General features: G+C 40.1%; 5 non-coding genes across 5 annotated transcripts; all 5 read left to right on the forward strand.

The window, feature by feature from the left end:
* Window positions 1-465: 465 nt before the first annotated feature.
* Window positions 466-548, forward strand: TRNAL-UAA (transfer RNA leucine (anticodon UAA)). Its single transcript has one exon. It is a non-coding gene; the product is annotated as a tRNA-Leu (tRNA).
* Window positions 549-8,489: 7,941 nt separating this feature from the next.
* On the forward strand, window positions 8,490-8,572 carry TRNAL-UAA (transfer RNA leucine (anticodon UAA)). Its single transcript has one exon. It is a non-coding gene; the product is annotated as a tRNA-Leu (tRNA).
* Window positions 8,573-9,812: 1,240 nt separating this feature from the next.
* On the forward strand, window positions 9,813-9,895 carry TRNAL-UAA (transfer RNA leucine (anticodon UAA)). Its single transcript has one exon. It is a non-coding gene; the product is annotated as a tRNA-Leu (tRNA).
* A 3,249-nt stretch (window positions 9,896-13,144) lies between these two features.
* On the forward strand, window positions 13,145-13,227 carry TRNAL-UAA (transfer RNA leucine (anticodon UAA)). The gene has a single exon. It is a non-coding gene; the product is annotated as a tRNA-Leu (tRNA).
* Window positions 13,228-14,208: 981 nt separating this feature from the next.
* TRNAL-UAA (transfer RNA leucine (anticodon UAA)) lies at window positions 14,209-14,291 on the forward strand. Its single transcript has one exon. It is a non-coding gene; the product is annotated as a tRNA-Leu (tRNA).
* The last annotated feature ends 692 nt before the right edge of the window (window positions 14,292-14,983 follow it).

Raw genomic sequence — 14,983 nt, forward strand, 5'->3', positions numbered from 1 at the left:
TCCTGGCACATAGTGCCGGATGTCAGCTGCGATAGGCAGCTGACACCCGGCCGCGATCGGCCGCGCTCCCCCCGTGAGCGAAGCCGATCGGCTATGACGTACTATCCCGTCAGTGGGAATTAAGGCCCACCCCACCTCGACGGGATAGTACGTCATATGGGATTAAGGGGTTAAAGAAACTAAAACTTTGTGCTTAGTGTTGTTGACAAATCTCGATGGCATTTTATTCCAATACTGACTTTTGGTCACCACACTAAACATGTAATCAAAAATGAAAATCTACATATAGTGGAAAAATATTCTTTTCTGGATGAAATTTACAGTCAATAGTAAGGTTCCCATCAAAAGTCTGTGTACTGCTCTTGATAAGTGTCTTAAAAAAAATCTGTTAGTGGAAACTTCGTCAGAGAGCACACATTCAATAAACACTAGCAGCCTACGAAATCCAAATCTTCATGTGTGTTCACCAGGATGGCCGAGTGGTTAAGGCGTTGGACTTAAGATTCAATGGATATGTATCCTCGTGGGTTTGAACCCCGCTCCTGGCATGAGTTTTACACTTGAAATTCTACAAGATTTCTGAAAAAGGAGTAATGTTTCAGCAAAAGAAATGTTCTTGTATCCCGGTAGTGCAGTATAAACCCTTCAGTGCCCCTGACTATCGCCCTTTAATGTTTATTTTTTTCCGTTATGAGATGAATCTCTAGTACATTAGAGCATGATATTACATTAAGTTCCAAACCTAAAATTTGAGGGGGCCCGAACCCCACTCCTGGTATGACTCTTATACTTGAAATTCTACAAGTTTCTGAAAATGGAGTAATGTTTGAGCAAAAGAAAAGTTCTTGGTGCCCGATAGCACAGTATTAGGGTACGTTCACACAGGACTTTTTTGCTGCTTTTTTTTGCTGCTTTTTTTTATGCTAATTTTCAGCTGCTTTTTACAGTACCAGTAAAGCCTATGAGATTTCAGAAATCTCATGCACACACGTTGTTTTTTTGTTTGATCAGTTTTTTCTGCTTTGCTGCTTTTTTTGGACATAGGGCATGTCACTTCTTTCAGCGTTTTTGCTGCGTTTTTGCGGCGTTTTTTCACCCATTGACTTGAATGGGTGATGAAAAAAACGCTGCAAAAACGCTGAAAAAACGCATGTAGCATTATTTGCTGCGTTTTTTGTGCAGAAAATCATGGCCAGCAGGAAGGGATCTCACAGCCAAGAGCTTAGGGGTGTGGTTAGTGAGGTGTGAATAGCCATTGTGAGCCATTGTGAGGTGTGAAGAGCCATTGTGAGGTGTCCTGATTGTGATCTATTGTGAGGGAGTTCCTGGTAGAAAGGTGTGAAGAGCCATTGTGAGCCATTGTGAGGTGTGAAGAGCCATTGTGAGGTGTCCTGATTGTGATCTATTGTGAGGGAGTTCCTGGTAGTAAGGTGTGAAGAGCCATTGTGAGGTGTTATGACCCCAATGGCAAGGGTCTCAGAGAAACAAGTAAGTCTGCGGCGTACAAAAATCCAGCTCATAGGGCAGTGGTAACTGGGTTGACCATATATCTACTCCTAACGCCAACACTAGCAGTAGCCGGGGAACATGCCTACGTTGGTCGCTAGATGTCTCGCGCCAGCCGGAGGACTAACTACCCCTAGAAGAGGAAAACAAAGACCTCTCTTGCCTCCAGAGAATAGACCCCAAAAGTAGGATAGTAGCCCCCCACAAATAATAACGGTGAGGTAAGAGGAAATGACAAACACAGAGATGAACTAGATTTTAGCAAAGAGAGGCCCACTTACTAATAGCAGAATGTAGTAAGATAACTTATATGGTCAACAAAAACCCTATCAAAATCCACGCTGGAGATTCAAGAACCCCCGAACCGTCTAACGGCCCGGGGGGAGAACCCCAGCCACCCTAGAGCTTCCAGCAAGGTCAGGAAACAGATTATATACAAGCTGGACAAAAATGCAAACCAAAACAAATAGCAAAAAGCAAGAAAGCAGACTTAGCTTAATCAAGCAGGAACCAGGATCAGTAGACAAGAGCACTACAGATTAGCTCTGATATCAACGTTGCCAGGCATTGAACTGAAGGTCCAGGGAGCTTATATAGCAACACCCCTGACCTAACGACCCAGGTGAGCATACAAGAGATGAATGACATACCCAGAGTAAAATCACTAGTAGCCACTAGAGGGAGCCAAAAGGTAAATTCACAACAGTACCCCCCCCTTAGTGAGGGGTCACCGAACCCTCACCAAGACCACCAGGGCGATCAGGATGAGCGGCGTGAAAGGCACGAACTAAATCGGCCGCATGCACATCAGAGGCGACCACCCAGGAATTATCCTCCTGACCATAGCCCTTCCACTTGACCAGGTACTGAAGCCTCCGCCTGGAGAGACGAGAATCTAAGATCTTCTCCACCACGTACTCCAACTCACCCTCAACCAACACCGGAGCAGGAGGCTCAGCAGAAGGAACCACAGGCACAACGTACCGCCGCAACAAGGACCTATGAAATACGTTGTGGATGGCAAACGACACCGGAAGATCCAGGCGAAAGGATACAGAATTAATGATTTCCAATATCTTGTAAGGACCAATGAAGCGAGGCTTAAACTTGGGAGAGGAGACCTTCATAGGAACAAATCGAGAAGACAGCCATACCAAATCCCCAACGCGAAGTCGGGGACCCACACCGCGGCGGCGGTTGGCAAAACTCTGAGCCTTCTCCTGTGACAACTTCAAGTTGTCCACCACATGCCCCCAGATCCGCTGCAACCTATCCACCACGGAATCCACCCCAGGACAGTCAGAAGGCTCCACATGTCCCGAGGAAAAACGAGGATGGAAACCAGAGTTGCAGAAAAATGGCGAAACCAAGGTGGCGGAACTAGCCCGATTATTAAGGGCAAATTCAGCCAATGGCAAGAAGGTCACCCAATCATCCTGATCAGAAGAGACAAAACACCTCAAATAAGCCTCCAGAGTCTGATTAGTTCGCTCCGTTTGTCCGTTAGTCTGGGGATGGAAAGCGGATGAAAACGACAACTCAATGCCCATCCTACCACAAAAGGATCGCCAGAACCTGGAAACAAACTGGGATCCTCTGTCCGACACAATATTCTCAGGAATGCCGTGCAAACGAACCACGTTCTGGAAGAACACAGGAACCAGATCAGAAGAGGAGGGCAGCTTAGGCAAAGGAACCAAATGGACCATCTTGGAGAAACGATCACATATCACCCAGATGACAGACATGCCCTGAGACACCGGAAGATCAGAAATGAAATCCATAGAGATGTGTGTCCAAGGTCTCTTCGGGACAGGCAAGGGCAAGAGCAATCCGCTGGCACGAGAGCAGCAAGGCTTAGCTCGAGCACAAGTACCACAGGACTGTACAAATGACCGCACATCCCTTGACAAGGAAGGCCACCAAAAGGACCTGGCCACCAGATCTCTGGTGCCAAAAATTCCCGGGTGCCCTGCCAACACCGAGGAATGAACCTCGGAAATGACTCTGCTGGTCCATCTAGCAGGCACAAACAATCTGTCAGGTGGACAAGAGTCAGGCCTACCAGCCTGAAATCTCTGCAAGACACGTCGCAGATCTGGAGAAATAGCAGACACGATAACTCCTTCCTTAAGAATACCCACAGGTTCAGCGACTCCAGGAGCATCAGGCACAAAGCTCCTAGACAGAGCATCGGCCTTCATATTCTTAGAACCTGGTAAATACGAGACCACAAAGTCAAAACGGGAGAAAAACAATGACCAGCGGGCCTGTCTAGGATTCAGGCGTTTAGCAGACTCGAGATACATCAGATTTTTGTGATCAGTCAAGACCACCACACGATGCTTAGCACCCTCGAGCCAATGACGCCACTCCTCAAATGCCCACTTCATGGCCAACAACTCCCGATTGCCCACATCATAATTTCGCTCTGCCGGCGAAAACTTCCTAGAGAAAAAGGCACAAGGTCTCATAGTAGAGCAACCAGGGCCTCTCTGCGACAAAACGGCCCCTGCCCCAATCTCCGAAGCATCCACCTCAACCTGAAAGGGAAGTGAGATGTCAGGCTGGCACAAAACAGGCGCCGAAGTAAACCGGCGTTTTAACTCCTGGAAAGCCTCCACGGCAGCAGGAGCCCAGTTCGCTACATCAGAGCCTTTCTTAGTCATATCCGTCAGCGGTTTAACAACGCTAGAGAAATTTGCGATAAAACGACGGTAGAAGTTAGCAAAACCCAAGAACTTCTGAAGACTCTTAACTGACGAGGGTCGAGTCCAATCATGAATAGCTCGGACCTTGACTGGATCCATCTCCACAGCAGAAGGGGAAAAAATGAACCCCAAAAAGGGAACCTTCTGTACACCAAAGAGACACTTTGAGCCTTTTACAAACAAAGAATTTTCACGCAGAATCTCAAAAACCATCCTGACCTGCTCCACATGCGAGTCCCAATCATCAGAAAAAACCAGAATATCATCCAGATAAACAATCAAAAATTTATCCAGATACTTCCGGAAAATGTCATGCATGAAGGACTGAAAAACTGAAGGTGCATTAGAGAGACCGAATGGCATCACCAAGTACTCAAAATGACCTTCGGGCGTATTGAATGCGGTTTTCCATTCATCGCCCTGCCTAATGCGCACAAGGTTGTACGCACCACGAAGGTCTATCTTGGTGAACCACTTGGCACCTTTAATCCGGGCAAACAAATCTGACAACAGCGGCAAAGGATACTGAAATTTGACAGTGATCTTATTCAAAAGCCGATAGTCAATACAAGGCCTCAAAGATCCGTCCTTTTTGGCCACAAAAAAGAATCCCGCACCAAGAGGGGAAGAAGAAGGACGGATATGCCCCTTCTCAAGAGACTCCTTGATATATGAACGCATCGCGGTATGTTCAGGTACCGACAGATTAAACAGTCTCCCCTTAGGAAACTTACTGCCAGGAATCAAATCTATTGCACAGTCACATTCCCTATGAGGAGGCAGTGCACTGGACTTAGACTCGCTGAAGACATCCTGATAATCAGACAAATACGCCGGAACTTCCGAAGGCGTAGAAGAAGCAATAGACAAGGGCAGGGAATCTCCATGAATTCCATGGCAGCCCCAACTTGACACTGACATAGCCTTCCAGTCCAAGACTGGATTATGGGTCTGTAACCATGGCAGACCCAAAACAACCAAATCATGCATCTTATGCAGAACAAGAAAACGTATTACCTCCCGATGTTCGGGAGTCATGCACATGGTAACCTGTGTCCAAAACTGTGGTTTATTTTTTGCCAATGGCATAGAATCAATACCCCTAAGAGGAATAGGACTTTCCAATGGCTCAAGAACAAATCCGCAGCGCCTGGCAAATGACAGATCCATAAGGCTCAGGGCAGCACCCGAGTCCACAAACGCCATGACAGGATACGATGACAGTGAGCAAATCAAAGTTACAGATAGAATAAATTTAGGTTGCAAATTACCAATGGCGACCGGACTAACAACCTTAGTAAGACGTTTAGAGCATGCTGAGATAACATGTGTAGAATCACCACAGTAGTAACACAAGCCATTCTGGCGTCTATGAATTTTCCGCTCATTTCTAGTCAGGATTCTATCACATTGCATTAAATCAGGTGTCTGTTCAGACAACACCATGAGGGAATTAGCGGTTTTGCGCTCCCGCAACCGCCGGTCGATTTGAATAGCCAGGGCCATAGAATCATTCAGACCTGTGGGAATGGGAAAACCCACCATCACATTCTTAATGGCTTCAGAAAGGCCATTTCTAAAATTAGCAGCCAATGCACACTCGTTCCACTGGGTCAGCACGGACCATTTCCGAAATTTTTGGCAATACACTTCAGCCTCGTCCTGGCCCTGAGACATAGCCAGCAAGGCCTTTTCTGCCTGAATCTCAAGATTGGGTTCCTCATAAAGCAAACCGAGCGCCAGAAAAAACGCATCAATGTCAGCCAATGCCGGATCTCCTGGCGCCAGCGAGAAGGCCCAATCCTGAGGGTCGCCCCGTAAAAAAGAAATAACAATTTTTACTTGCTGAGCGGAGTCTCCAGATGAACAGGGTTTCAGGGACAAAAACAATTTACAATTATTCCTGAAATTTCTAAATTTAAATCGGTCTCCGGAAAACGGTTCAGGAATCGGTATCTTAGGTTCTGACATAGGACTTCTGATAACATAATCTTGTATGCCCTGCACACGAGCAGCAAGCTGGTCCACACTTGTAATCAAGGTCTGGACATTCATGTCTGCAGCAAACACAAGCCACTCAGAGGTAAAGGGGAAAAGAAAAAAAAATGAGAGAGAGAAAAAAAAACTCAGAACTTTCTTTCTTATAATCCCGCTTCTGCAATGCATTTAACATTTAATACTGGCCTGGCAAACTGTTATGACCCCAATGGCGAGGGTCTCAGAGAAACAAGTAAGTCTGCGGCGTACAAAAATCCAGCTCATAGGGCAGTGGTAACTGGGTTGACCATATATCTACTCCTAACGCCAACACTAGCAGTAGCCGGGGAACATGCCTACGTTGGTCGCTAGATGTCTCGCGCCAGCCGGAGGACTAACTACCCCTAGAAGAGGAAAACAAAGACCTCTCTTGCCTCCAGAGAATAGACCCCAAAAGTAGGATAGTAGCCCCCCACAAATAATAACGGTGAGGTAAGAGGAAATGACAAACACAGAGATGAACTAGATTTTAGCAAAGAGAGGCCCACTTACTAATAGCAGAATGTAGTAAGATAACTTATATGGTCAACAAAAACCCTATCAAAATCCACGCTGGAGATTCAAGAACCCCCGAACCGTCTAACGGCCCGGGGGGAGAACACCAGCCACCCTAGAGCTTCCAGCAAGGTCAGGAAACAGATTATATACAAGCTGGACAAAAATGCAAACCAAAACAAATAGCAAAAAGCAAGAAAGCAGACTTAGCTTAATCAAGCAGGAACCAGGATCAGTAGACAAGAGCACTACAGATTAGCTCTGATATCAACGTTGCCAGGCATTGAACTGAAGGTCCAGGGAGCTTATATAGCAACACCCCTGACCTAACGACCCAGGTGAGCATACAAGAGATGAATGACATACCCAGAGTAAAATCACTAGTAGCCACTAGAGGGAGCCAAAAGGTAAATTCACAACAGTGAGGTGTCCTAGCAGCTGAAAATTGGCATAAAAAAGCAGCAAAAATCTGCAGCAAAAATCTGCAGCAAAAAAGTCCTGTGTGAACGTACCCAAAAAACGCACCAAAAACGCACCAAAAAAACGCACCTAAATTAGCATAAAAAAAAGCAGCAAAAAAAAGCAGCAAAAAAGTCCTGTGTGAACGTACCCTTAAACCTTCAATGCACATGACTATCGCCCTTTTATGTTTATTTTTTCCATTATGAGATGAATCTCTAGTACATTAGAGCATGATATTACATTAAGTTCCAAACTTAAAAATTGAGGGGTTCGAACCTCATTCCTGGTATGAGTTGTACACTTGAAATTCTACAAGTTTTCTGAAAAATGATTAATATTTCAGCAAAAGAATTGTTCTTGTTGCCACAGAGTGCAGTGTTAACCCTTCAATTAACCCTTTAATACACCCTTTTATGTTTATTTTTTCCATTATGAGATTAATCTCTAGTACATTAGAGCATGATATTTCAAATTAATGCCAAACTTCAAAACTGAGGGGGTTCGAGCCCCACTCCTGGTATGATTTTTATACTTCAAATTCTACAAGGTTTCTGAAAATGGAGTAATGTTTGAGCAAAAGAAAAGTTTGTGTTGCCCGATAACACAGTATTAACCCTTCAATATACCTGACTATCGCCCTTTTATGTTTATTTTTTCCATTATGAGATGAATCTCTAGTACATAGAGCATGATATTACAGTAAGTTCCAAATTTAAAAATTGAGGAAAATGTAGGGATTAAGACAAATTTGAATATTTGAGGTAAATATTCAAACTACAGTCCCAAAGAAACATTTGATGTTAAAATAATATGAGAAATATAGAAATATAGCGCAATCCATTCACAAAAAACATTATCTACCAGAAAAAAACATGGCCAGTGTGCGTAGGATGTCATGAAATTTAAAATACGCCTGAGAAAATCTCGCCTATGGTAAAGTAATGAATTTGACAGCTATGAGTTTTTTTGGAGAGGTTATATTGTTTAAAGAAACTAAAACTTTGTGCTTAGTGTTGTTGACAAATCTCGATGGCATTTTATTCCAATACTGACTTTTGGTCACCACACTAAACATGTAATCAAAAATGAAAATCTACATATAGTGGAAAAATATTTTTTTCTGGATGAAATTTACAGTCAACAGTAAGGTTCCCATCAAAAGTCTGTGTACTGCTCTTGATAAGTGTGTTAAAAAAATCTGTTAGTGCAAACTTCCTAAGAGAGCACACATTCAATAAATACTAGCTGCCTACGAAATCCAAAACTTTATGCGCGTTCACCAGGATGGCCGAGTGGTTAAGGCGTTAGACTTAAGATCCAATGGATATGTTTTCTCGTGGGTTCGAACCCCACTCCTGGCATGAGATTTACACTTGAAATTCTACAAGATTTCTGAAAAAGGAGTAATGTTTCAGCAAAAGATATGTTCTTGTATCCCGGTAGTGCAGTATTAACCCTTCAGTGCCCCTGACTATCGCCCTTTTATGTTTATTTTATCCATTATGAGATGAATCTCTAGTACATTAGAGTATGATATTACAGTAAGCTCCAAACTTAAAAATTGAGGGGGTTCGAACCTCACTCCTGGTATGAGTTGTACACTTGAAATTCTACAAGTTTCTGAAAATGGAGTAAGATTTGAGCAAAAGAAAAGTTCTTGTTGCCCGATAGCACAGTATTAAACCTTCAATGCACCTGACTATCGCCATTTTATGTTTATTTTTTCCATTATGAGATGAATCTCTAGTACATTAGAGCATGATATTACAGTAAGCTCCAAACTTAAAAATTGAGGGGGTTCGAACCTCACTCCTGGTATGAGTTGTACACTTGAAATTCTACAAGTTTTCTGAAAAATGATTAATATTTCAGCAAAAGAATTGCTCTTGTTGCCAGAGAGTGCAGTGTTAATCCTTCAATTAACCCTTTAATACGCCATTTTATGTTTATTTTTTCCATTGTGAGATGAATCTCTAGTACATGAGAGCATGATATTACAGTAAGTTCCAAACTTAAAAATTGAGGAAAATGTAGAGACTAAGACAAGTTTGAATATTTGAGATAAATATTCAAACTACAGTCCCAAAGAAACATTTGATGTTAAAATAATAAGAGAAATTTAGAAATATAGCGCAATCCATTCACAAAAAACATTATCTACTAGAGGGGAGGGGGGGTAGTCCAGAAAAAAACATGGCCAGTGTGCGTAGGATGTCATGAAATGTAAAATACGCCTGAGAAAATCTGGCCTATGGTAAAGTGATGAATTTGACAAATATGAGCTTTTTTGGAGAGGTTAAAGTGTTTAAAGAAACTAAAACTTTGTGCTTAGTGTTGTTGACAAATCTCAATGGCATTTTATTCCAATATTCACTCTTGGTCACCACACTAAACATGTAATCAAAAATGAAAATTTACATATAGTGGAAAAATATTTTTTTCTGGATGAAATTTACAGTCAACAGTCAGGTTCCCATCAAAAGTCTGTGTACTGCTCTTGATAAGTGTCTTAAAAAAAAATCTGTTAGTGCAAACTTCGTTAGAGAGCACACATTCAATAAACACTAGCTGCCTACGAAAACCAAAACTTCATGAGCGTTCACCAGGATTGCTGAGTGGTTAAGGCGTTGGACTTAAGATCCAATGGATATGTATCCTCGTGGTTTCGAACCCCACTCCTGGTATGAGTTTTACACTTGAAATTCATCAAGATTTCTGAAAAAGGAGTAATGTTTCAGCAAAAGAAATGTTCTTGTATCCCGTTAGTGCAGTATTAACCCTTCAGTGCCCCTGACTATCGCACTTTTATGGGTTTTTTTTCCATTATGAGATGAATCTCTAGTACATTAGAGCATGATATTACATTAAGTTCCAAACCTAAAATTTGAGGGGGCTCGAACCCCACTCCTGGTATGAGTTTTATACTTGAAATTCTACAAGTTTCTGAAAATGGAGTAATGTTTGAGCTAAAGAAAAGTTCTTGTTGCCAGATAGCACAGTATTAAACCTTCAATGCACCTGACTATCGCCCTTTTATGTTTATTTTTTCCATTATGAGATGAATCTCTAGTACATTAGAGCATGATATTACAGTAAGCTCCAAACTTAAAAATTGAGCGGGTTTTAACCTCTCTCCTGGTATGAGTTGTACACTTGAAATTCTACAAGATTTCTGAAAAATGATTAATATTTCAGCAAAAGAATTGTTCTTGATGCCAGAGAGTGCAGTATTAACCCTTCAATTAACCCTTCCATACGCCCTTTTATGTTTATTTTTTCCATTATGAGATTAATCTCTAGTACATTAGAGCATGATATTACATTAAGTTCCAAACTTAAAAATTGAGGGGGTTCGAACCCCACTCCTGGTATGATTTTTATACTTCAAATTCTACAAGGTTTCTGAAAATGGAGTAATGTTTGAGCACAAGAAAAGTTTGTGTTGCCCGATAGCACAGTATTAATCTTCAATATACCTGACTATCGCCCTTTTATGTTTATTTTTTCCATTATGAGATGAATCTCTAGTACATTAGAGCATGATATTACAGTAAGTTCCAAACTTAAAAATTGAGGAAAATGTAGGGATGAAGGCAAATTTGAATATTTGAGGTAAATATTCAAACTACAGTCCCAAAGAAACATTTGATGTTAAAATAATATCAGAAATATAGAGCAATCCATTCACAAAAAACATTATCTACTAGAGGGGGGTAATCCAGAAAAAAACATGGCCAGTGTGCGTAGGATGTCATGAAATGTAAAATACGCCTGAGCCAGGTAGTGCAGTATTAACCCTTCAATGCCCCTGACTATCGCCCTTTAATGTTTTTTTTTTCCATTATGAGATGAATCTCTAGTACATTGGAGCATGATATTACATTAAATTCCAAACTTAAAATTTGAGGGGGCTCGAACCCCACTCCTGGTATGAGACTTATACTTGAAATTCTACAAGTTTCTGAAAATGGAGTAATGTTTGAGCAAAAGAAAAGTTCTTGTTGCCAGATAGCACAGTATTAAACCTTCAATGCACCTGACAATCGCCCTTTTATGTTTATTTTTTCCATTATGAGATGAATCTCTAGTACATTAGAGCATGATATTACAGTAAGCTCCAAACTTAAAAATTGAGGAGTTCGAACCTCATTCCTGGTATGAGTTTTACACTTGAAATTCTACATGATTTCTGAAAAATGATTAATATTTCAGCAAAAGAATTGTTCTTGTTGCCAGAGAGTGCAGTATTAACCCTTCAATTAACCCTTTAATATGCCCTTCTATGTTTATTTTTTCCATTATGAGATTAATCTCTAGTACATTAGAGCATGATATTACAGTAACCTCCAAACTTAAAAATTGAGAGCACACATTCAATAAACACTAGCTGCCTACGAAATCCAAAACTTCATGTACATTCACCAGGATGGCCGATTGGTTAAGGCGTTGGACTTCGTGGGTTTGAACCCCACTCCTAGTATGAGTTTTACACTTGAAATTCTACAAGATTTCTGAAAAAAGAGTAATGTTTCAGCAAAAGAAATGTTCTTGTAGCCAGGTAGTGCAGTATTATTCCTTCAATGCCCCTGACTATCGCCCTTTAATGTTTATTTTTTTCCATTATGAGATGAATCTCTAGTACATTAGAGCATGATATTACATGAAGTTCCAAACTTAAAATTTGAGGGGGCTCGAACCCCACTCCTGGTATGAGACTTATACTTGAAATTCTACAAGTTTCTGAAAATGGAGTAATGTTTGAGCAAAAGAAAAGTTCTTGTTGCCAGATAGCACAGTATTAAACCTTCAATGCACCTGACAATCGCCCTTTTATGTTTATTTTTTTCCATTATGAGATGAATCTCTAGTACATTAGAGCATGATATTACAGTAAGCTCCAAACTTAAAAATTGAGGGGTTCGAACCTCATTTCTGGTATCAGTTTTACACTTGAAATTCTACAAGATATCTGAAAAATGATTAATATTTCAGCAAAAGAATTGTTCTTGTTGCCAGAGAGTGCAGTATTAACCCTTCAATTAACCCTTCCATACGCCCATTTATGTTTATTTTTTCCATTATGAGATTAATCTCTAGTACATTAGAGCATGATATTACATTAAGTTCCAAACTTAAAAATTGAGGGGGTTCGAACCCCACTCCTGGTATGATTTTTATACTTCAAATTCTACAAGGTTTCTGAAAATGGAGTAATGTTTGAGCACAAGAAAAGTTTGTGTTGCCCGATAGCACAGTATTAATCTTCAATATACCTGACTATCGCCCTTTTATGTTTATTTTTTCCATTATGAGATGAATCTCTAGTACATTAAAGCATGATATTACAGTAATTTCCAAACTTAAAAAGTGAGGAAAATGTAGGGATTAAGGCAAATTTGAATATTTGAGGTAAATATTCAAACTACAGTCCCAAAGAAACATTTGATGTTAAAATAATATCAGAAATATAGCACAATCCATTCACAAAAAACATTATCTACTAGAGGGGGGTAATCCAGAAAAAAACATAACCAGTGTGCGTAGGATGTCATGAAATATAAAATAAGCCTGAGAAAATCTGGCCTATGGTAAAGTGATGAATTTGACAAATATGAGCTTTTTTGGAGAGGTTAAAGTGTTTAAAGAAACTAAAACTTTGTGCTTAGTGTTGTTGACAAATCTTGATGGCATTTTATTCCAATATTCACTCTTGGTCACCACACTAAACATGTAATCAAAAATGAAAATCTACATAAAGTGGAAAAATATTTTTTTCTGGATGAAATTTACAGTCAACAGTAAGGTTCCCATTAAAAGTCTGTGTATTGCTCTTGATAAGTGTCTTAAAAAAATCTGTTAGTGCAAACTTCATAAGAGAGCACACATTCAATAAACACTAGCTGCCTACGAAATCCAAAAGTTCATGTGCATTCACCAGGATGGCCGAGTGGTTATGGCGTTGGACTTAAGATCCAATGGATATGTATCCTCGTGGGTTTGAACCCCACTCCTGGTATGAGTTTTACACTTGAAATTCTACAAGATTTCTGAAAAAAGAGTAATGTTTCAGCAAAAGAAATGTTCTTATAGCTAGGTAGTGCAGTATTAACCTTTCAGTGCCCCCCTTTAATGTTTATTTTTTTCCATTATGAGATGAATCTCTAGTATATTAGAGCATGATATTACATTAAGTTCCAAACTTAAAATTTGAGGGGCCTCGAACCCCACTCCTGGTATGAGTCTTATACTTGAAATTCTACAAGTTTCTGAAAATGGAGTAATGTTTGAGCAAAAGAAAAGTTCTTGTTGCCAGATAGCACAGTATTAAACCAATGCACCTGACAATCGCCCTTTTATGTTTATTTTTTCCATTATGAGATGAATCTCTAGTACATTAGAGCATGATATTACAGTAAGTTCCAAACTTAAAAATTGAGGAAAATGTAGGGATTAAGGCAAATTTGAATATTTGGGGTAAATGTTCAAACTACAGTCCCAAAGAAACATTTGATGTTAAAATAATATCAGAAATATAGCGCAATCCATTCACAAAAACATTATCTACTAGAGGGGGGTAATCCAGAAAAAAACATGGCCAGTGTGCGTAGGATGTCATGAAATGTAAAATACGCCTGAGAAAATCTGGCCTATGGTAAAGTGATGAATTTGACAAATATGAGCTTTTTTGGAGAGGTTAAAGTGTTTAAAGAAACTAAAACTTTGTGCTTAGTGTTGTTGACAAATCTTGATGGCATTTTATTCCAATATTCACTCTTGGTCACCACACTAAACATGTAATCAAAAATGAAAATCTACATAAAGTGGAAAAATATTTTTTTCTGGATGAAATTTACAGTCAACAGTAAGGTTCCCATTAAAAGTCTGTGTATTGCTCTTGATAAGTGTCTTAAAAAAATCTGTTAGTGCAAACTTCATAAGAGAGCACACATTCAATAAACACTAGATGCCTACGAAATCCAAAACTTCATGTGCATTCACCAGGATGGTTGAGTGGTTAAGGTGTTGGACTTAAGATCCAATGGATATGTATCCTCGTGGGTTCGAACCCCACTCCTAGTATGAGTTTTACACTTGAAATTCTACAAGATTTCTGAAAAAAGAGTAATGTTTCAGCAAGAGAAATGTTCTTGTAGCCAGGTAGTGCAGTATTAACCCTTCAATGCCCCTGACTATCACCCTTTAATATTTATTTTTTTCCATTATGAGATGAATCTCTAGTACATTAGAGCATGATATTACATTAAGTTCCAAACTTAAAATTTGAGGGGCCTCGAACCCCACTCCTGGTATGAGTCTTATACTTGAAATTCTACAAGTTTCTGAAAATGGAGTAATGTTTGAGCAAAAGAAAAGTTCTTGTTGCCAGATAGCACAGTATTAAACCTTCAATGCACCTGACAATCGCCCTTTTATGTTTATCTTTTCCATTATGAGATGAATCTCTAGTACATTAGAGCATGATATTACAGTAAGCTCCAAACTTAAAAATTGAGGGGTTCGAACCTCATTCCTGGTATGAGTTGTACACTTGAAATTCTACAAGATTTCTGAATAATGATTAATATTTCAGCAAAAGAATTGTTCTTGTTGCCAGAGAGTGCAGTATTAACCCTTCAATTAACCCTTTAATATGCCCTTTTATGTTTATTTTTTCCATTATGAGATGAATCTCTAGTACCTTAGAGCATGATATTACAGTAAGCTCCAAACTTAAAAATTGAGGGGTTCGAACCTCATTTCTGGTATGAGTT

The sequence above is a fragment of the Ranitomeya variabilis genome, chromosome 2 (genome assembly GCF_051348905.1).
Source record: "Ranitomeya variabilis isolate aRanVar5 chromosome 2, aRanVar5.hap1, whole genome shotgun sequence".
Lineage (NCBI taxonomy): Eukaryota > Metazoa > Chordata > Amphibia > Anura > Dendrobatidae > Ranitomeya > Ranitomeya variabilis.